The sequence below is a fragment of the Eubalaena glacialis genome, chromosome 1, assembly GCF_028564815.1.
Source record: "Eubalaena glacialis isolate mEubGla1 chromosome 1, mEubGla1.1.hap2.+ XY, whole genome shotgun sequence".
NCBI classification, from domain to species: domain Eukaryota; kingdom Metazoa; phylum Chordata; class Mammalia; order Artiodactyla; family Balaenidae; genus Eubalaena; species Eubalaena glacialis.
The window spans coordinates 93,211,068-93,228,265 of NC_083716.1; the positions used below are offsets into that span (position 1 = coordinate 93,211,068).

Sequence of the window (17,198 nt, forward strand, 5' to 3'; positions counted from 1 at the left end):
TGGGGGCAAGGGTGGCCTTGCTGGGGCTAAGGGGCCGTGCCGGCTCAATGGTGGCTCCCAGTGGGTTAAGGGCCGACTGCCGTCGGGCAGGAGGGCCGGCCAGGCCGTGGCTGGGCTGCGCCTAGCACTGTGTGGATTGACAGGGTGGGGAATGCACAAGGGACCGAGGGCCACAGGCCCTTAAGCCTCCGGGGCCAAGTCCTGTGAGCGTTGAGCGGCTCTGGGGTGGAGGGCCAAGCGCCTACAGGCCTGGAGGGTCCCGCCTGACCTGAGCTGCGAAGTCGCCCACAACTCCACCACCCCCGGGCCCTCGAGGCCTCCTGTCGCTTGCCTGGGCGGACGGCAGGGCCGCGCCGGAGAGGGTTGGCTGCCGGGCTGGCGGTGAGTCGCCAGCACCAGCGAAGCTAAGCCTCAAGAGGCACACCGTGGCCCCCGCTGCATTCTACGGCCACACCTCCCTGAACGCACCACACCTCGTCTGATCTCGGAAGCTAATCAGGGTCTGGCCTGTTTCGTACCTGGATGGGAGACCACATGGGAATACCGAGTGCTGTAGGCTTTTTTGCCTCCCGCTCCGCCTTGACATTTAGTGGCCCGCGGCCGAGGCCGCCTCCGCCCCCGCTGAGCACCGCTGCAGGCCTCACCTCCTCACGTCCCTCCCAACACAGCGCGCCGGAGGGATCGCTCCCCGCCGAGCTGGCTGGACATGCGGCCAGAATGCGGCCCTGGAAGGCAGCCGCCACCCCAGCCGCTCCCGTGGTGGCTGGCCCGGACCCAGACTCCGCCGCAGGCCGGGGTGCCGTCCGTGCGGCCCGCGAGGCCCTCGACCTGCACTTGGCCGCCCCCACCGGAGCCCAGCCGCGCCGCAGCCCCCTGTCTGCCCGTGTGTCTCTCCACAGCTCCCTCCGGAAAAAGCCCCCCCCTCCGCCGTTTCGCCACGGCCGGGGGCGGGAGCGGGGGCGGGGGCCGGGGCCGCTTCTCCGGGCCTGCCGGCCACCAGGGCCGGGGTCCTGTGCTCGGCGGGCGGCGTGGGGGCAAGGGGGGGCCTTGCTGGGGCTAAGGGGCCGTGCCCACTCCATGGTGGCTCCCAGTGGCTTCGGGCCAGCTGCTGCCCGGCCGGAGGGCCGGCCCGGCCGTGGCCGGGCTGCGCCTAACTCCGCGTGGGCGGGCAGGGGGGGATGCCCAAGGGACCGCGGCCGCCGGGCCCTGAAGCCTCCGGGGCCGCGTCCCTGTGAGCGTCGAGCGGGATCTGCGGCGGGGCGCCAAGCGCCGACGGGCCTGGAGCGTCCCGCCCGCCCTGGGCTGCGAGGTGGCCCACCACTCCGCCACCCCCGGGTCCCCGAGGCCTCCTGTCGCCTGCCTGGGCGGGCGGCAGGGCCCTGCCGGAGAGGGCTGGCCGCCGGCATGGCGGTAAGGCGCAGGCGCCAGCGAAGCTGGGCCTCAAGAGGCACCGCGCGGGCCCCTCCTGCGTCTACGGCCATACCACCCTGAACGCGCCCGATCTCGTCTGATCTCGGAAGCTAAGCAGGGTCGGGCCTGGTTAGTACTTGGATGGGAGACCGCCTGGGAATACCGGGTGCTGTAGGCTTTTTGCCTCCCGCTCCGCCTTCTCCTTTAGTCGCCCGCCGCCTCCGCCCCCGCCCCCGCCCCCGCCCCCGCCGGGCACCGCTGCAGGCCCCACCTCCTCCGGCCCCTCCCACCACAGCGCGCCAGAGGGGGCGCTCTCCGCCTGCCTGGCCGGCCAGGCGGCCAGAAGGCGGCCCTGGAAGGCAGCCGCATCCCAGCCGCTCCCGGGGTGGCTGGCCTGAACCCAGACTCCGCCTCAGGCCCGGGTGCCGGCCGTGCGGCCCGCGAGCCCCTTGACCTGCACCTGGCCGCCCCCACTAGCGCCCAGCCCCGGCGCAGCCACCTATCTGCCGGTGTGTCTCTCCACAGCTCCCTCCGGAAAAAGCCCCCCCTCCGCCGTTTCGCCACGGCCGAGTGCGGGAGCGGGGTCGTGGGCCAGGACTCGTTCTCCGAACCGGCCGACCACTAGGCACCGGGAACAGTGCTCGGCAGTTGGCGTGGATGCAAGTGTGGCCTTGCTGGCTGTAATGGGCCATGCCAACACAATGGTGGCTCCCAGTGGATTCGGGGCAACTGCCGTCGGGCAGGAGGGCCGGCCCGGCCACGGCTAGGTTGTGCCTAGCACTGCGTGAGTGGACAGGGTTGGTAATGCCCGAGGGACCTAGGGCCAAGGGACATTAAGCCTCCGGGGCCACGTCCTTGTGAGCATCAAGCGGGACCTGGGGCGGAGCGCCAAGCACCTACGGGCCTGGAGGATCCCGCCTGACCTGAGCTGCGAGGTCGCCCTTGACTATGCAACCCCTGGGTCCCTGAGGCCTCCTGTCGCCAGCCTGGGCGGGCGGCAGGGCCTTGCTGAAGAGGGCTGACCGCCGAGCAGGGAGCAAGTCGCCAGCACCAGCGAAGCAAAGCCTCAAGAGGCACCCCGTGGCCCCGGCTGCCCTCTAAGGCCATACCACCCTGAACGTGCCCCATCTCGTCTGATCGCGGAAGCTAAGCAGGGTCGGGCCTGGTTAGTACTTGGATGGGAGACCGCCTGGGAATACCGGGTGCTGTAGGCTTTTTGCCTCCCGCTCCGCCTTCTCCTTTAGTCGCCCGCCGCCTCCGCCGCCGCCCCCGCCCCCGCCGAGCAGCGCTGCAGGCCCCACCTCCTCCGGCCCCTCCCACCACAGCGCGCCAGAGGGGGCGCTCCGCGCCGGCCTGGCCGGCCAGGCGGCCAGAAGGCGGCCCTGGAAGGCAGCCGCCACCCCAGCCGCTCCCGTGGTGGCTGGCCCGGACCCAGACTCCGCCGCAGGCCGGGGTGCCGTCCGTGCGGCCCACGAAGCCCTCGACCTGCACTTGGCCGCCCCCACCGGAGCCCAGCCGCGCCGCAGCCCCCTGTCTGCCCGTGTGTATCTCCACAGCTCCCTCCGGAAAAAGCCCACCCTCCGCCGTTTCGCCACGGCCGGGGGCGGGAGCGGGGGCGGGGGCTGGGACCGGTTCGCTGGGCTGGCTAGACACCAGGCGCCGGGTCCTGTGCTCGGCGGGTGGCGTGGGGGCAAGGGTGGCCTTGCTGGGGCTAAGGGGCCGTGCCGGCTCAATGGTGGCTCCCAGTGGGTTAAGGGCCGACTGCCGTCGGGCAGGAGGGCCGGCCAGGCCGTGGCTGGGCTGCGCCTAGCACTGTGTGGATTGACAGGGTGGGGAATGCACAAGGGACCGAGGGCCACAGGCCCTTAAGCCTCCGGGGCCAAGTCCTGTGAGCGTTGAGCGGCTCTGGGGCGGAGGGCCAAGCGCCTACAGGCCTGGAGGGTCCCGCCTGACCTGAGCTGCGAAGTCGCCCACAACTCCACCACCCCCGGGCCCTCGAGGCCTCCTGTCGCTTGCCTGGGCGGACGGCAGGGCCGCGCCGGAGAGGGTTGGCTGCCGGGCTGGCGGTGAGTCGCCAGCACCAGCGAAGCTAAGCCTCAAGAGGCACACCGTGGCCCCCGCTGCATTCTACGGCCACACCTCCCTGAACGCACCACACCTCGTCTGATCTCGGAAGCTAATCAGGGTCTGGCCTGTTTCGTACCTGGATGGGAGACCACATGGGAATACCGAGTGCTGTAGGCTTTTTTGCCTCCCGCTCCGCCTTGACATTTAGTGGCCCGCGGCCGAGGCCGCCTCCGCCCCCGCTGAGCACCGCTGCAGGCCTCACCTCCTCACGTCCCTCCCAACACAGCGCGCCGGAGGGATCGCTCCCCGCCGAGCTGGCTGGACATGCGGCCAGAATGCGGCCCTGGAAGGCAGCCGCCACCCCAGCCGCTCCCGTGGTGGCTGGCCCGGACCCAGACTCCGCCGCAGGCCGGGGTGCCGTCCGTGCGGCCCGCGAGGCCCTCGACCTGCACTTGGCCGCCCCCACCGGAGCCCAGCCGCGCCGCAGCCCCCTGTCTGCCCGTGTGTCTCTCCACAGCTCCCTCCGGAAAAAGCCCCCCCCTCCGCCGTTTCGCCACGGCCGGGGGCGGGAGCGGGGGCGGGGGCCGGGGCCGCTTCTCCGGGCCTGCCGGCCACCAGGGCCGGGGTCCTGTGCTCGGCGGGCGGCGTGGGGGCAAGGGGGGGCCTTGCTGGGGCTAAGGGGCCGTGCCCACTCCATGGTGGCTCCCAGTGGCTTCGGGCCAGCTGCTGCCCGGCCGGAGGGCCGGCCCGGCCGTGGCCGGGCTGCGCCTAACTCCGCGTGGGCGGGCAGGGGGGGATGCCCAAGGGACCGCGGCCGCCGGGCCCTGAAGCCTCCGGGGCCGCGTCCCTGTGAGCGTCGAGCGGGATCTGCGGCGGGGCGCCAAGCGCCGACGGGCCTGGAGCGTCCCGCCCGCCCTGGGCTGCGAGGTGGCCCACCACTCCGCCACCCCCGGGTCCCCGAGGCCTCCTGTCGCCTGCCTGGGCGGGCGGCAGGGCCCTGCCGGAGAGGGCTGGCCGCCGGCATGGCGGTAAGGCGCAGGCGCCAGCGAAGCTGGGCCTCAAGAGGCACCGCGCGGGCCCCTCCTGCGTCTACGGCCATACCACCCTGAACGCGCCCGATCTCGTCTGATCTCGGAAGCTAAGCAGGGTCGGGCCTGGTTAGTACTTGGATGGGAGACCGCCTGGGAATACCGGGTGCTGTAGGCTTTTTGCCTCCCGCTCCGCCTTCTCCTTTAGTCGCCCGCCGCCTCCGCCCCCGCCCCCGCCCCCGCCCCCGCCGGGCACCGCTGCAGGCCCCACCTCCTCCGGCCCCTCCCACCACAGCGCGCCAGAGGGGGCGCTCTCCGCCTGCCTGGCCGGCCAGGCGGCCAGAAGGCGGCCCTGGAAGGCAGCCGCATCCCAGCCGCTCCCGGGGTGGCTGGCCTGAACCCAGACTCCGCCTCAGGCCCGGGTGCCGGCCGTGCGGCCCGCGAGCCCCTTGACCTGCACCTGGCCGCCCCCACTAGCGCCCAGCCCCGGCGCAGCCACCTATCTGCCGGTGTGTCTCTCCACAGCTCCCTCCGGAAAAAGCCCCCCCTCCGCCGTTTCGCCACGGCCGAGTGCGGGAGCGGGGTCGTGGGCCAGGACTCGTTCTCCGAACCGGCCGACCACTAGGCACCGGGAACAGTGCTCGGCAGTTGGCGTGGATGCAAGTGTGGCCTTGCTGGCTGTAATGGGCCATGCCAACACAATGGTGGCTCCCAGTGGATTCGGGGCAACTGCCGTCGGGCAGGAGGGCCGGCCCGGCCACGGCTAGGTTGTGCCTAGCACTGCGTGAGTGGACAGGGTTGGTAATGCCCGAGGGACCTAGGGCCAAGGGACATTAAGCCTCCGGGGCCACGTCCTTGTGAGCATCAAGCGGGACCTGGGGCGGAGCGCCAAGCACCTACGGGCCTGGAGGATCCCGCCTGACCTGAGCTGCGAGGTCGCCCTTGACTATGCAACCCCTGGGTCCCTGAGGCCTCCTGTCGCCAGCCTGGGCGGGCGGCAGGGCCTTGCTGAAGAGGGCTGACCGCTGAGCAGGGAGCAAGTCGCCAGCACCAGCGAAGCAAAGCCTCAAGAGGCACCCCGTGGCCCCGGCTGCCCTCTAAGGCCATACCACCCTGAACGTGCCCCATCTCGTCTGATCGCGGAAGCTAAGCAGGGTCGGGCCTGGTTAGTACTTGGATGGGAGACCGCCTGGGAATACCGGGTGCTGTAGGCTTTTTGCCTCCCGCTCCGCCTTCTCCTTTAGTCGCCCGCCGCCTCCGCCGCCGCCCCCGCCCCCGCCGAGCAGCGCTGCAGGCCCCACCTCCTCCGGCCCCTCCCACCACAGCGCGCCAGAGGGGGCGCTCCGCGCCGGCCTGGCCGGCCAGGCGGCCAGAAGGCGGCCCTGGAAGGCAGCCGCCACCCCAGCCGCTCCCGTGGTGGCTGGCCCGGACCCAGACTCCGCCGCAGGCTGGGGTGCCGTCCGTGCGGCCCACGAAGCCCTCGACCTGCACTTGGCCGCCCCCACCGGAGCCCAGCCGCGCCGCAGCCCCCTGTCTGCCCGTGTGTATCTCCACAGCTCCCTCCGGAAAAAGCCCACCCTCCGCCGTTTCGCCACGGCCGGGGGCGGGAGCGGGGGCGGGGGCTGGGACCGGTTCGCTGGGCTGGCTAGACACCAGGCGCCGGGTCCTGTGCTCGGCGGGTGGCGTGGGGGCAAGGGTGGCCTTGCTGGGGCTAAGGGGCCGTGCCGGCTCAATGGTGGCTCCCAGTGGGTTAAGGGCCGACTGCCGTCGGGCAGGAGGGCCGGCCAGGCCGTGGCTGGGCTGCGCCTAGCACTGTGTGGATTGACAGGGTGGGGAATGCACAAGGGACCGAGGGCCACAGGCCCTTAAGCCTCCGGGGCCAAGTCCTGTGAGCGTTGAGCGGCTCTGGGGCGGAGGGCCAAGCGCCTACAGGCCTGGAGGGTCCCGCCTGACCTGAGCTGCGAAGTCGCCCACAACTCCACCACCCCCGGGCCCTCGAGGCCTCCTGTCGCTTGCCTGGGCGGACGGCAGGGCCGCGCCGGAGAGGGTTGGCTGCCGGGCTGGCGGTGAGTCGCCAGCACCAGCGAAGCTAAGCCTCAAGAGGCACACCGTGGCCCCCGCTGCATTCTACGGCCACACCTCCCTGAACGCACCACACCTCGTCTGATCTCGGAAGCTAATCAGGGTCTGGCCTGTTTCGTACCTGGATGGGAGACCACATGGGAATACCGAGTGCTGTAGGCTTTTTTGCCTCCCGCTCCGCCTTGACATTTAGTGGCCCGCGGCCGAGGCCGCCTCCGCCCCCGCTGAGCACCGCTGCAGGCCTCACCTCCTCACGTCCCTCCCAACACAGCGCGCCGGAGGGATCGCTCCCCGCCGAGCTGGCTGGACATGCGGCCAGAATGCGGCCCTGGAAGGCAGCCGCCACCCCAGCCGCTCCCGTGGTGGCTGGCCCGGACCCAGACTCCGCCGCAGGCCGGGGTGCCGTCCGTGCGGCCCGCGAGGCCCTCGACCTGCACTTGGCCGCCCCCACCGGAGCCCAGCCGCGCCGCAGCCCCCTGTCTGCCCGTGTGTCTCTCCACAGCTCCCTCCGGAAAAAGCCCCCCCCTCCGCCGTTTCGCCACGGCCGGGGGCGGGAGCGGGGGCGGGGGCCGGGGCCGCTTCTCCGGGCCTGCCGGCCACCAGGGCCGGGGTCCTGTGCTCGGCGGGCGGCGTGGGGGCAAGGGGGGGCCTTGCTGGGGCTAAGGGGCCGTGCCCACTCCATGGTGGCTCCCAGTGGCTTCGGGCCAGCTGCTGCCCGGCCGGAGGGCCGGCCCGGCCGTGGCCGGGCTGCGCCTAACTCCGCGTGGGCGGGCAGGGGGGGATGCCCAAGGGACCGCGGCCGCCGGGCCCTGAAGCCTCCGGGGCCGCGTCCCTGTGAGCGTCGAGCGGGATCTGCGGCGGGGCGCCAAGCGCCGACGGGCCTGGAGCGTCCCGCCCGCCCTGGGCTGCGAGGTGGCCCACCACTCCGCCACCCCCGGGTCCCCGAGGCCTCCTGTCGCCTGCCTGGGCGGGCGGCAGGGCCCTGCCGGAGAGGGCTGGCCGCCGGCATGGCGGTAAGGCGCAGGCGCCAGCGAAGCTGGGCCTCAAGAGGCACCGCGCGGGCCCCTCCTGCGTCTACGGCCATACCACCCTGAACGCGCCCGATCTCGTCTGATCTCGGAAGCTAAGCAGGGTCGGGCCTGGTTAGTACTTGGATGGGAGACCGCCTGGGAATACCGGGTGCTGTAGGCTTTTTGCCTCCCGCTCCGCCTTCTCCTTTAGTCGCCCGCCGCCTCCGCCCCCGCCCCCGCCCCCGCCCCCGCCGGGCACCGCTGCAGGCCCCACCTCCTCCGGCCCCTCCCACCACAGCGCGCCAGAGGGGGCGCTCTCCGCCTGCCTGGCCGGCCAGGCGGCCAGAAGGCGGCCCTGGAAGGCAGCCGCATCCCAGCCGCTCCCGGGGTGGCTGGCCTGAACCCAGACTCCGCCTCAGGCCCGGGTGCCGGCCGTGCGGCCCGCGAGCCCCTTGACCTGCACCTGGCCGCCCCCACTAGCGCCCAGCCCCGGCGCAGCCACCTATCTGCCGGTGTGTCTCTCCACAGCTCCCTCCGGAAAAAGCCCCCCCTCCGCCGTTTCGCCACGGCCGGGGGCGGGAGCGGGGGCGGGGGCCGGGGCCGGTGCTCCGGGCCGGCCGGCCACAAGGCGCCGGGTCCTGTGCTCGGCGGGTGGCGTGGGGGCAAGGGTGGCCTTGCTGGGGCTAAGGGGCCGTGCCGACTCAATGGTGGCTCCCAGTGGGTTAAGGGCCGACTGCCGTCGGGCAGGAGGGCCGGCCCGGGCTGCGGCTGGGCTGCGCCTAGCGCCGCGTGGGCGGGCAGAGGGGAGGCCCAAGGGACCGCGGGCCCCGGGCCCTGAAGCCTCCGGGGCCACGTCCCTGTGAGCGACGTGCGGGATCTGGGGCGGGGCGCCAAGCGCCGAACGGTTTGGTGGGTCCCGCCCGCCCTGGGCTGGGAGGTCGCCGAACCCTCCGCCACCCCCCTGGTACCCGAGGCCGCCGTTGCCCTGCCTGGGCGGGCGGCGGGGCCGTGCCGGGGCGGGCTGGCCGCCGGGCTGGCGGGGAGGCGCAAGCGCCAGCGAAGCTGGGCCTCAAGAGGCACTCCGCGGGCCCCTCTTAACGTCTACGGCCATACCACCCTGAACGCGCCGGAACTCGTCTGATCTCGGAAGCTAAGCAGGGTCGGGCCTGGTTAGTACTTGGATGGGAGACCGCCTGGGAATACCGGGTGCTGTAGGCTTCTTGCCTCCCGCTCCGCCTTCTCCTTTAGTCGCCCGCCGCCTCCGCCCCCGCCCCCGCCCCCGCCGGGCAGCGCTGCAGGCCCCACCTCCTCCGGCCCCTCCCACCACAGCGCGCCAGAGGGGGCGCTCCGCGCCGGCCTGGCCGGCCAGGCGGCCAGAAGGCGGCCCTGGAAGGCAGCCGCCACCCCAGCCGCTCCCGTGGTGGCTGGCCCGGACCCAGACTCCGCCGCAGGCCGGGGTGCCGTCCGTGCGGCCCACGAAGCCCTCGACCTGCACTTGGCCGCCCCCACCGGAGCCCAGCCGCGCCGCAGCCCCCTGTCTGCCCGTGTGTCTCTCCACAGCTCCCTCCGGAAAAAGCCCACCCTTTGCCACTTCGCCACGGCCGAGAGTGGGAGTGGGGTCGTGGGCTGGGACCGGTTCGCTGGGCTGGCTAGACACCAGGCGCCGGGAACTTTGCTCGGCAGTTGGCGTGGGGGCAAGGGTGGCGTTGCTGTGTCTAAGGGGCCGTGCCGGCTCAATGGTGGCTCCCAGTGGCTTCGGGCCGACTGCCGTTGGGCAGGCGGGCCGGCCAGGCCGTGGCTGGGCTGCGCCTAGCACTGTGTGGATTGACAGGGTGGGGAATGCACAAGGGACCGAGGGCCACAGGCCCTTAAGCCTCCGGGGCCAAGTCCTGTGAGCGTTGAGCGGCTCTGGGGCGGAGGGCCAAGCGCCTACAGGCCTGGAGGGTCCCGCCTGACCTGAGCTGCGAAGTCGCCCACAACTCCACCACCCCCGGGCCCTCGAGGCCTCCTGTCGCTTGCCTGGGCGGACGGCAGGGCCGCGCCGGAGAGGGTTGGCTGCCGGGCTGGCGGTGAGTCGCCAGCACCAGCGAAGCTAAGCCTCAAGAGGCACACCGTGGCCCCCGCTGCATTCTACGGCCACACCTCCCTGAACGCACCACACCTCGTCTGATCTCGGAAGCTAATCAGGGTCTGGCCTGTTTCGTACCTGGATGGGAGACCACATGGGAATACCGAGTGCTGTAGGCTTTTTTGCCTCCCGCTCCGCCTTGACATTTAGTGGCCCGCGGCCGAGGCCGCCTCCGCCCCCGCTGAGCACCGCTGCAGGCCTCACCTCCTCACGTCCCTCCCAACACAGCGCGCCGGAGGGATCGCTCCCCGCCGAGCTGGCTGGACATGCGGCCAGAATGCGGCCCTGGAAGGCAGCCGCCACCCCAGCCGCTCCCGTGGTGGCTGGCCCGGACCCAGACTCCGCCGCAGGCCGGGGTGCCGTCCGTGCGGCCCGCGAGGCCCTCGACCTGCACTTGGCCGCCCCCACCGGAGCCCAGCCGCGCCGCAGCCCCCTGTCTGCCCGTGTGTCTCTCCACAGCTCCCTCCGGAAAAAGCCCCCCCCCCGCCGTTTCGCCACGGCCGAGGGCGGGAGCGGGGGCGGGGGCCGGGGCCGCTTCTCCGGGCCTGCCGGCCACCAGGGCCGGGGTCCTGTGCTCGGCGGGCGGCGTGGGGGCAAGGGGGGGCCTTGCTGGGGCTAAGGGGCCGTGCCCACTCCATGGTGGCTCCCAGTGGCTTCGGGCCAGCTGCTGCCCGGCCGGAGGGCCGGCCCGGCCGTGGCCGGGCTGCGCCTAACTCCGCGTGGGCGGGCAGGGGGGGATGCCCAAGGGACCGCGGCCGCCGGGCCCTGAAGCCTCCGGGGCCGCGTCCCTGTGAGCGTCGAGCGGGATCTGCGGCGGGGCGCCAAGCGCCGACGGGCCTGGAGCGTCCCGCCCGCCCTGGGCTGCGAGGTGGCCCACCACTCCGCCACCCCCGGGTCCCCGAGGCCTCCTGTCGCCTGCCTGGGCGGGCGGCAGGGCCCTGCCGGAGAGGGCTGGCCGCCGGCATGGCGGTAAGGCGCAGGCGCCAGCGAAGCTGGGCCTCAAGAGGCACCGCGCGGGCCCCTCCTGCGTCTACGGCCATACCACCCTGAACGCGCCCGATCTCGTCTGATCTCGGAAGCTAAGCAGGGTCGGGCCTGGTTAGTACTTGGATGGGAGACCGCCTGGGAATACCGGGTGCTGTAGGCTTTTTGCCTCCCGCTCCGCCTTCTCCTTTAGTCGCCCGCCGCCTCCGCCCCCGCCCCCGCCCCCGCCCCCGCCGGGCACCGCTGCAGGCCCCACCTCCTCCGGCCCCTCCCACCACAGCGCGCCAGAGGGGGCGCTCTCCGCCTGCCTGGCCGGCCAGGCGGCCAGAAGGCGGCCCTGGAAGGCAGCCGCATCCCAGCCGCTCCCGGGGTGGCTGGCCTGAACCCAGACTCCGCCTCAGGCCCGGGTGCCGGCCGTGCGGCCCGCGAGCCCCTTGACCTGCACCTGGCCGCCCCCACTAGCGCCCAGCCCCGGCGCAGCCACCTATCTGCCGGTGTGTCTCTCCACAGCTCCCTCCGGAAAAAGCCCCCCCTCCGCCGTTTCGCCACGGCCGGGGGCGGGAGCGGGGGCGGGGGCCGGGGCCGGTGCTCCGGGCCGGCCGGCCACAAGGCGCCGGGTCCTGTGCTCGGCGGGTGGCGTGGGGGCAAGGGTGGCCTTGCTGGGGCTAAGGGGCCGTGCCGACTCAATGGTGGCTCCCAGTGGGTTAAGGGCCGACTGCCGTCGGGCAGGAGGGCCGGCCCGGGCTGCGGCTGGGCTGCGCCTAGCGCCGCGTGGGCGGGCAGAGGGGAGGCCCAAGGGACCGCGGGCCCCGGGCCCTGAAGCCTCCGGGGCCACGTCCCTGTGAGCGACGTGCGGGATCTGGGGCGGGGCGCCAAGCGCCGAACGGTTTGGTGGGTCCCGCCCGCCCTGGGCTGGGAGGTCGCCGAACCCTCCGCCACCCCCCTGGTACCCGAGGCCGCCGTTGCCCTGCCTGGGCGGGCGGCGGGGCCCTGCCGGGGCGGGCTGGCCGCCGGGCTGGCGGGGAGGCGCAAGCGCCAGCGAAGCTGGGCCTCAAGAGGCACTCCGCGGGCCCCTCTTAACGTCTACGGCCATACCACCCTGAACGCGCCAGAACTCGTCTGATCTCAGAAGCTAAGCAGGGTCGGGCCTGGTTAGTACTTGGATGGGAGACCGCCTGGGAATACCGGGTGCTGTAGGCTTCTTGCCTCCCGCTCCGCCTTCTCCTTTAGTCGCCCGCCGCCTCCGCCCCCGCCCCCGCCCCTGCCGGGCAGCGCTGCAGGCCCCACCTCCTCCGGCCCCTCCCACCACAGCGCGCCAGAGGGGGCGCTCCGCGCCGGCCTGGCCGGCCAGGCGGCCAGAAGGCGGCCCTGGAAGGCAGCCGCCACCCCAGCCGCTCCCGTGGTGGCTGGCCCGGACCCAGACTCCGCCGCAGGCCGGGGTGCCGTCCGTGCGGCCCACGAAGCCCTCGACCTGCACTTGGCCGCCCCCACCGGAGCCCAGCCGCGCCGCAGCCCCCTGTCTGCCCGTGTGTCTCTCCACAGCTCCCTCTGGAAAAAGCCCACCCTTTGCCACTTCGCCACGGCGAGAGTGGGAGCGGGGTTGTGGGCTGGGACCGGTTCGCTGGGCTGGCTAGACACCAGGCGCCGGGAACTTTGCTCGGCAGTTGGCGTGGGGGCAAGGGTGGCGTTGCTGTGTCTAAGGGGCCGTGCCGGCTCAATGGTGGCTCCCAGTGGCTTCGGGCCAACTGCCGTTGGGCAGGCGGGCCGGCCAGGCCGTGGCTGGGCTGCGCCTAGCACTGTGTGGATTGACAGGGTGGGGAATGCACAAGGGACCGAGGGCCACAGGCCCTTAAGCCTCCGGGGCCAAGTCCTGTGAGCGTTGAGCGGCTCTGGGGCGGAGGGCCAAGCGCCTACAGGCCTGGAGGGTCCCGCCTGACCTGAGCTGCGAAGTCGCCCACAACTCCACCACCCCCGGGCCCTCGAGGCCTCCTGTCGCTTGCCTGGGCGGACGGCAGGGCCGCGCCGGAGAGGGTTGGCTGCCGGGCTGGCGGTGAGTCGCCAGCACCAGCGAAGCTAAGCCTCAAGAGGCACACCGTGGCCCCCGCTGCATTCTACGGCCACACCTCCCTGAACGCACCACACCTCGTCTGATCTCGGAAGCTAATCAGGGTCTGGCCTGTTTCGTACCTGGATGGGAGACCACATGGGAATACCGAGTGCTGTAGGCTTTTTTGCCTCCCGCTCCGCCTTGACATTTAGTGGCCCGCGGCCGAGGCCGCCTCCGCCCCCGCTGAGCACCGCTGCAGGCCTCACCTCCTCACGTCCCTCCCAACACAGCGCGCCGGAGGGATCGCTCCCCGCCGAGCTGGCTGGACATGCGGCCAGAATGCGGCCCTGGAAGGCAGCCGCCACCCCAGCCGCTCCCGTGGTGGCTGGCCCGGACCCAGACTCCGCCGCAGGCCGGGGTGCCGTCCGTGCGGCCCGCGAGGCCCTCGACCTGCACTTGGCCGCCCCCACCGGAGCCCAGCCGCGCCGCAGCCCCCTGTCTGCCCGTGTGTCTCTCCACAGCTCCCTCCGGAAAAAGCCCCCCCCTCCGCCGTTTCGCCACGGCCGGGGGCGGGAGCGGGGGCGGGGGCCGGGGCCGCTTCTCCGGGCCTGCCGGCCACCAGGGCCGGGGTCCTGTGCTCGGCGGGCGGCGTGGGGGCAAGGGGGGGCCTTGCTGGGGCTAAGGGGCCGTGCCCACTCCATGGTGGCTCCCAGTGGCTTCGGGCCAGGTGCTGCCCGGCCGGAGGGCCGGCCCGGCCGTGGCCGGGCTGCGCCTAACTCCGCGTGGGCGGGCAGGGGGGGATGCCCAAGGGACCGCGGCCGCCGGGCCCTGAAGCCTCCGGGGCCGCGTCCCTGTGAGCGTCGAGCGGGATCTGCGGCGGGGCGCCAAGCGCCGACGGGCCTGGAGCATCCCGCCCGCCCTGGGCTGCGAGGTGGCCCACCACTCCGCCACCCCCGGGTCCCCGAGGCCTCCTGTCGCCTGCCTGGGCGGGCGGCAGGGCCCTGCCGGAGAGGGCTGGCCGCCGGCATGGCGGTAAGGCGCAGGCGCCAGCGAAGCTGGGCCTCAAGAGGCACCGCGCGGGCCCCTCCTGCGTCTACGGCCATACCACCCTGAACGCGCCCGATCTCGTCTGATCTCGGAAGCTAAGCAGGGTCGGGCCTGGTTAGTACTTGGATGGGAGACCGCCTGGGAATACCGGGTGCTGTAGGCTTTTTGCCTCCCGCTCCGCCTTCTCCTTTAGTCGCCCGCCGCCTCCGCCCCCGCCCCCGCCCCCGCCCCCGCCGGGCACCGCTGCAGGCCCCACCTCCTCCGGCCCCTCCCACCACAGCGCGCCAGAGGGGGCGCTCTCCGCCTGCCTGGCCGGCCAGGCGGCCAGAAGGCGGCCCTGGAAGGCAGCCGCATCCCAGCCGCTCCCGGGGTGGCTGGCCTGAACCCAGACTCCGCCTCAGGCCCGGGTGCCGGCCGTGCGGCCCGCGAGCCCCTTGACCTGCACCTGGCCGCCCCCACTAGCGCCCAGCCCCGGCGCAGCCACCTATCTGCCGGTGTGTCTCTCCACAGCTCCCTCCGGAAAAAGCCCCCCCTCCGCCGTTTCGCCACGGCCGGGGGCGGGAGCGGGGGCGGGGGCCGGGGCCGGTGCTCCGGGCCGGCCGGCCACAAGGCGCCGGGTCCTGTGCTCGGCGGGTGGCGTGGGGGCAAGGGTGGCCTTGCTGGGGCTAAGGGGCCGTGCCGACTCAATGGTGGCTCCCAGTGGGTTAAGGGCCGACTGCCGTCGGGCAGGAGGGCCGGCCCGGGCTGCGGCTGGGCTGCGCCTAGCGCCGCGTGGGCGGGCAGAGGGGAGGCCCAAGGGACCGCGGGCCCCGGGCCCTGAAGCCTCCGGGGCCACGTCCCTGTGAGCGACGTGCGGGATCTGGGGCGGGGCGCCAAGCGCCGAACGGTTTGGTGGGTCCCGCCCGCCCTGGGCTGGGAGGTCGCCGAACCCTCCGCCACCCCCCTGGTACCCGAGGCCGCCGTTGCCCTGCCTGGGCGGGCGGCGGGGCCCTGCCGGGGCGGGCTGGCCGCCGGGCTGGCGGGGAGGCGCAAGCGCCAGCGAAGCTGGGCCTCAAGAGGCACTCCGCGGGCCCCTCTTAACGTCTACGGCCATACCACCCTGAACGCGCCCGAACTCGTCTGATCTCGGAAGCTAAGCAGGGTCGGGCCTGGTTAGTACTTGGATGGGAGACCGCCTGGGAATACCGGGTGCTGTAGGCTTCTTGCCTCCCGCTCCGCCTTCTCCTTTAGTCGCCCGCCGCCTCCGCCCCCGCCCCCGCCCCCGCCGGGCAGCGCTGCAGGCCCCACCTCCTCCGGCCCCTCCCACCACAGCGCGCCAGAGGGGGCGCTCCGCGCCGGCCTGGCCGGCCAGGCGGCCAGAAGGCGGCCCTGGAAGGCAGCCGCCACCCCAGCCGCTCCCGTGGTGGCTGGCCCGGACCCAGACTCCGCCGCAGGCCGGGGTGCCGTCCGTGCGGCCCACGAAGCCCTCGACCTGCACTTGGCCGCCCCCACCGGAGCCCAGCCGCGCCGCAGCCCCCTGTCTGCCCGTGTGTCTCTCCACAGCTCCCTCCGGAAAAAGCCCACCCTTTGCCACTTCGCCACGGCCGAGAGTGGGAGCGGGGTCGTGGGCTGGGACCGGTTCGCTGGGCTGGCTAGACACCAGGCGCCGGGAACTTTGCTCGGCAGTTGGCGTGGGGGCAAGGGTGGCGTTGCTGTGTCTAAGGGGCCGTGCCGGCTCAATGGTGGCTCCCAGTGGCTTCGGGCCGACTGCCGTTGGGCAGGCGGGCCGGCCAGGCCGTGGCTGGGCTGCGCCTAGCACTGTGTGGATTGACAGGGTGGGGAATGCACAAGGGACCGAGGGCCACAGGCCCTTAAGCCTCCGGGGCCAAGTCCTGTGAGCGTTGAGCGGCTCTGGGGCGGAGGGCCAAGCGCCTACAGGCCTGGAGGGTCCCGCCTGACCTGAGCTGCGAAGTCGCCCACAACTCCACCACCCCCGGGCCCTCGAGGCCTCCTGTCGCTTGCCTGGGCGGACGGCAGGGCCGCGCCGGAGAGGGTTGGCTGCCGGGCTGGCGGTGAGTCGCCAGCACCAGCGAAGCTAAGCCTCAAGAGGCACACCGTGGCCCCCGCTGCATTCTACGGCCACACCTCCCTGAACGCACCACACCTCGTCTGATCTCGGAAGCTAATCAGGGTCTGGCCTGTTTCGTACCTGGATGGGAGACCACATGGGAATACCGAGTGCTGTAGGCTTTTTTGCCTCCCGCTCCGCCTTGACATTTAGTGGCCCGCGGCCGAGGCCGCCTCCGCCCCCGCTGAGCACCGCTGCAGGCCTCACCTCCTCACGTCCCTCCCAACACAGCGCGCCGGAGGGATCGCTCCCCGCCGAGCTGGCTGGACATGCGGCCAGAATGCGGCCCTGGAAGGCAGCCGCCACCCCAGCCGCTCCCGTGGTGGCTGGCCCGGACCCAGACTCCGCCGCAGGCCGGGGTGCCGTCCGTGCGGCCCGCGAGGCCCTCGACCTGCACTTGGCCGCCCCCACCGGAGCCCAGCCGCGCCGCAGCCCCCTGTCTGCCCGTGTGTCTCTCCACAGCTCCCTCCGGAAAAAGCCCCCCCCTCCGCCGTTTCGCCACGGCCGGGGGCGGGAGCGGGGGCGGGGGCCGGGGCCGCTTCTCCGGGCCTGCCGGCCACCAGGGCCGGGGTCCTGTGCTCGGCGGGCGGCGTGGGGGCAAGGGGGGGCCTTGCTGGGGCTAAGGGGCCGTGCCCACTCCATGGTGGCTCCCAGTGGCTTCGGGCCAGCTGCTGCCCGGCCGGAGGGCCGGCCCGGCCGTGGCCGGGCTGCGCCTAACTCCGCGTGGGCGGGCAGGGGGGGATGCCCAAGGGACCGCGGCCGCCGGGCCCTGAAGCCTCCGGGGCCGCGTCCCTGTGAGCGTCGAGCGGGATCTGCGGCGGGGCGCCAAGCGCCGACGGGCCTGGAGCGTCCCGCCCGCCCTGGGCTGCGAGGTGGCCCACCACTCCGCCACCCCCGGGTCCCCGAGGCCTCCTGTCGCCTGCCTGGGCGGGCGGCAGGGCCCTGCCGGAGAGGGCTGGCCGCCGGCATGGCGGTAAGGCGCAGGCGCCAGCGAAGCTGGGCCTCAAGAGGCACCGCGCGGGCCCCTCCTGCGTCTACGGCCATACCACCCTGAACGCGCCCGATCTCGTCTGATCTCGGAAGCTAAGCAGGGTCGGGCCTGGTTAGTACTTGGATGGGAGACCGACTGGGAATACCGGGTGCTGTAGGCTTTTTGCCTCCCGCTCCGCCTTCTCCTTTAGTCGCCCGCCGCCTCCGCCCCCGCCCCCGCCCCCGCCCCCGCCGGGCACCGCTGCAGGCCCCACCTCCTCCGGCCCCTCCCACCACAGCGCGCCAGAGGGGGCGCTCT

The 17,198-nt window shown here is 73.5% G+C and overlaps 9 non-coding genes and 8 pseudogenes across 9 annotated transcripts; all 17 read left to right on the forward strand.

The window, feature by feature from the left end:
- The first annotated feature begins 440 nt into the window (after window positions 1-440).
- LOC133077124 (5S ribosomal RNA) lies at window positions 441-559 on the forward strand (annotated as a pseudogene).
- Window positions 560-1,469: 910 nt separating this feature from the next.
- On the forward strand, window positions 1,470-1,588 carry LOC133102011 (5S ribosomal RNA). Its single transcript, XR_009702827.1, has one exon. It is a non-coding gene; the product is annotated as a 5S ribosomal RNA (ribosomal RNA).
- Window positions 1,589-2,505: 917 nt separating this feature from the next.
- LOC133074607 (5S ribosomal RNA) lies at window positions 2,506-2,624 on the forward strand (annotated as a pseudogene).
- A 911-nt stretch (window positions 2,625-3,535) lies between these two features.
- Window positions 3,536-3,654, forward strand: LOC133077131 (5S ribosomal RNA; annotated as a pseudogene).
- Window positions 3,655-4,564: 910 nt separating this feature from the next.
- LOC133102014 (5S ribosomal RNA) lies at window positions 4,565-4,683 on the forward strand. Its single transcript, XR_009702828.1, has one exon. It is a non-coding gene; the product is annotated as a 5S ribosomal RNA (ribosomal RNA).
- A 917-nt stretch (window positions 4,684-5,600) lies between these two features.
- Window positions 5,601-5,719, forward strand: LOC133074617 (5S ribosomal RNA; annotated as a pseudogene).
- A 911-nt stretch (window positions 5,720-6,630) lies between these two features.
- On the forward strand, window positions 6,631-6,749 carry LOC133077137 (5S ribosomal RNA; annotated as a pseudogene).
- Window positions 6,750-7,659: 910 nt separating this feature from the next.
- LOC133102021 (5S ribosomal RNA) lies at window positions 7,660-7,778 on the forward strand. Its single transcript, XR_009702829.1, has one exon. It is a non-coding gene; the product is annotated as a 5S ribosomal RNA (ribosomal RNA).
- A 918-nt stretch (window positions 7,779-8,696) lies between these two features.
- On the forward strand, window positions 8,697-8,815 carry LOC133104881 (5S ribosomal RNA). Its single transcript, XR_009703763.1, has one exon. It is a non-coding gene; the product is annotated as a 5S ribosomal RNA (ribosomal RNA).
- Window positions 8,816-9,725: 910 nt separating this feature from the next.
- On the forward strand, window positions 9,726-9,844 carry LOC133077143 (5S ribosomal RNA; annotated as a pseudogene).
- A 909-nt stretch (window positions 9,845-10,753) lies between these two features.
- On the forward strand, window positions 10,754-10,872 carry LOC133102031 (5S ribosomal RNA). The gene has a single exon (XR_009702832.1). It is a non-coding gene; the product is annotated as a 5S ribosomal RNA (ribosomal RNA).
- Window positions 10,873-11,790: 918 nt separating this feature from the next.
- LOC133104801 (5S ribosomal RNA) lies at window positions 11,791-11,909 on the forward strand. The gene has a single exon (XR_009703736.1). It is a non-coding gene; the product is annotated as a 5S ribosomal RNA (ribosomal RNA).
- A 909-nt stretch (window positions 11,910-12,818) lies between these two features.
- On the forward strand, window positions 12,819-12,937 carry LOC133077150 (5S ribosomal RNA; annotated as a pseudogene).
- Window positions 12,938-13,847: 910 nt separating this feature from the next.
- LOC133102035 (5S ribosomal RNA) lies at window positions 13,848-13,966 on the forward strand. Its single transcript, XR_009702833.1, has one exon. It is a non-coding gene; the product is annotated as a 5S ribosomal RNA (ribosomal RNA).
- Window positions 13,967-14,884: 918 nt separating this feature from the next.
- On the forward strand, window positions 14,885-15,003 carry LOC133104374 (5S ribosomal RNA). Its single transcript, XR_009703551.1, has one exon. It is a non-coding gene; the product is annotated as a 5S ribosomal RNA (ribosomal RNA).
- Window positions 15,004-15,913: 910 nt separating this feature from the next.
- On the forward strand, window positions 15,914-16,032 carry LOC133077155 (5S ribosomal RNA; annotated as a pseudogene).
- Window positions 16,033-16,942: 910 nt separating this feature from the next.
- On the forward strand, window positions 16,943-17,061 carry LOC133104281 (5S ribosomal RNA). The gene has a single exon (XR_009703512.1). It is a non-coding gene; the product is annotated as a 5S ribosomal RNA (ribosomal RNA).
- The last annotated feature ends 137 nt before the right edge of the window (window positions 17,062-17,198 follow it).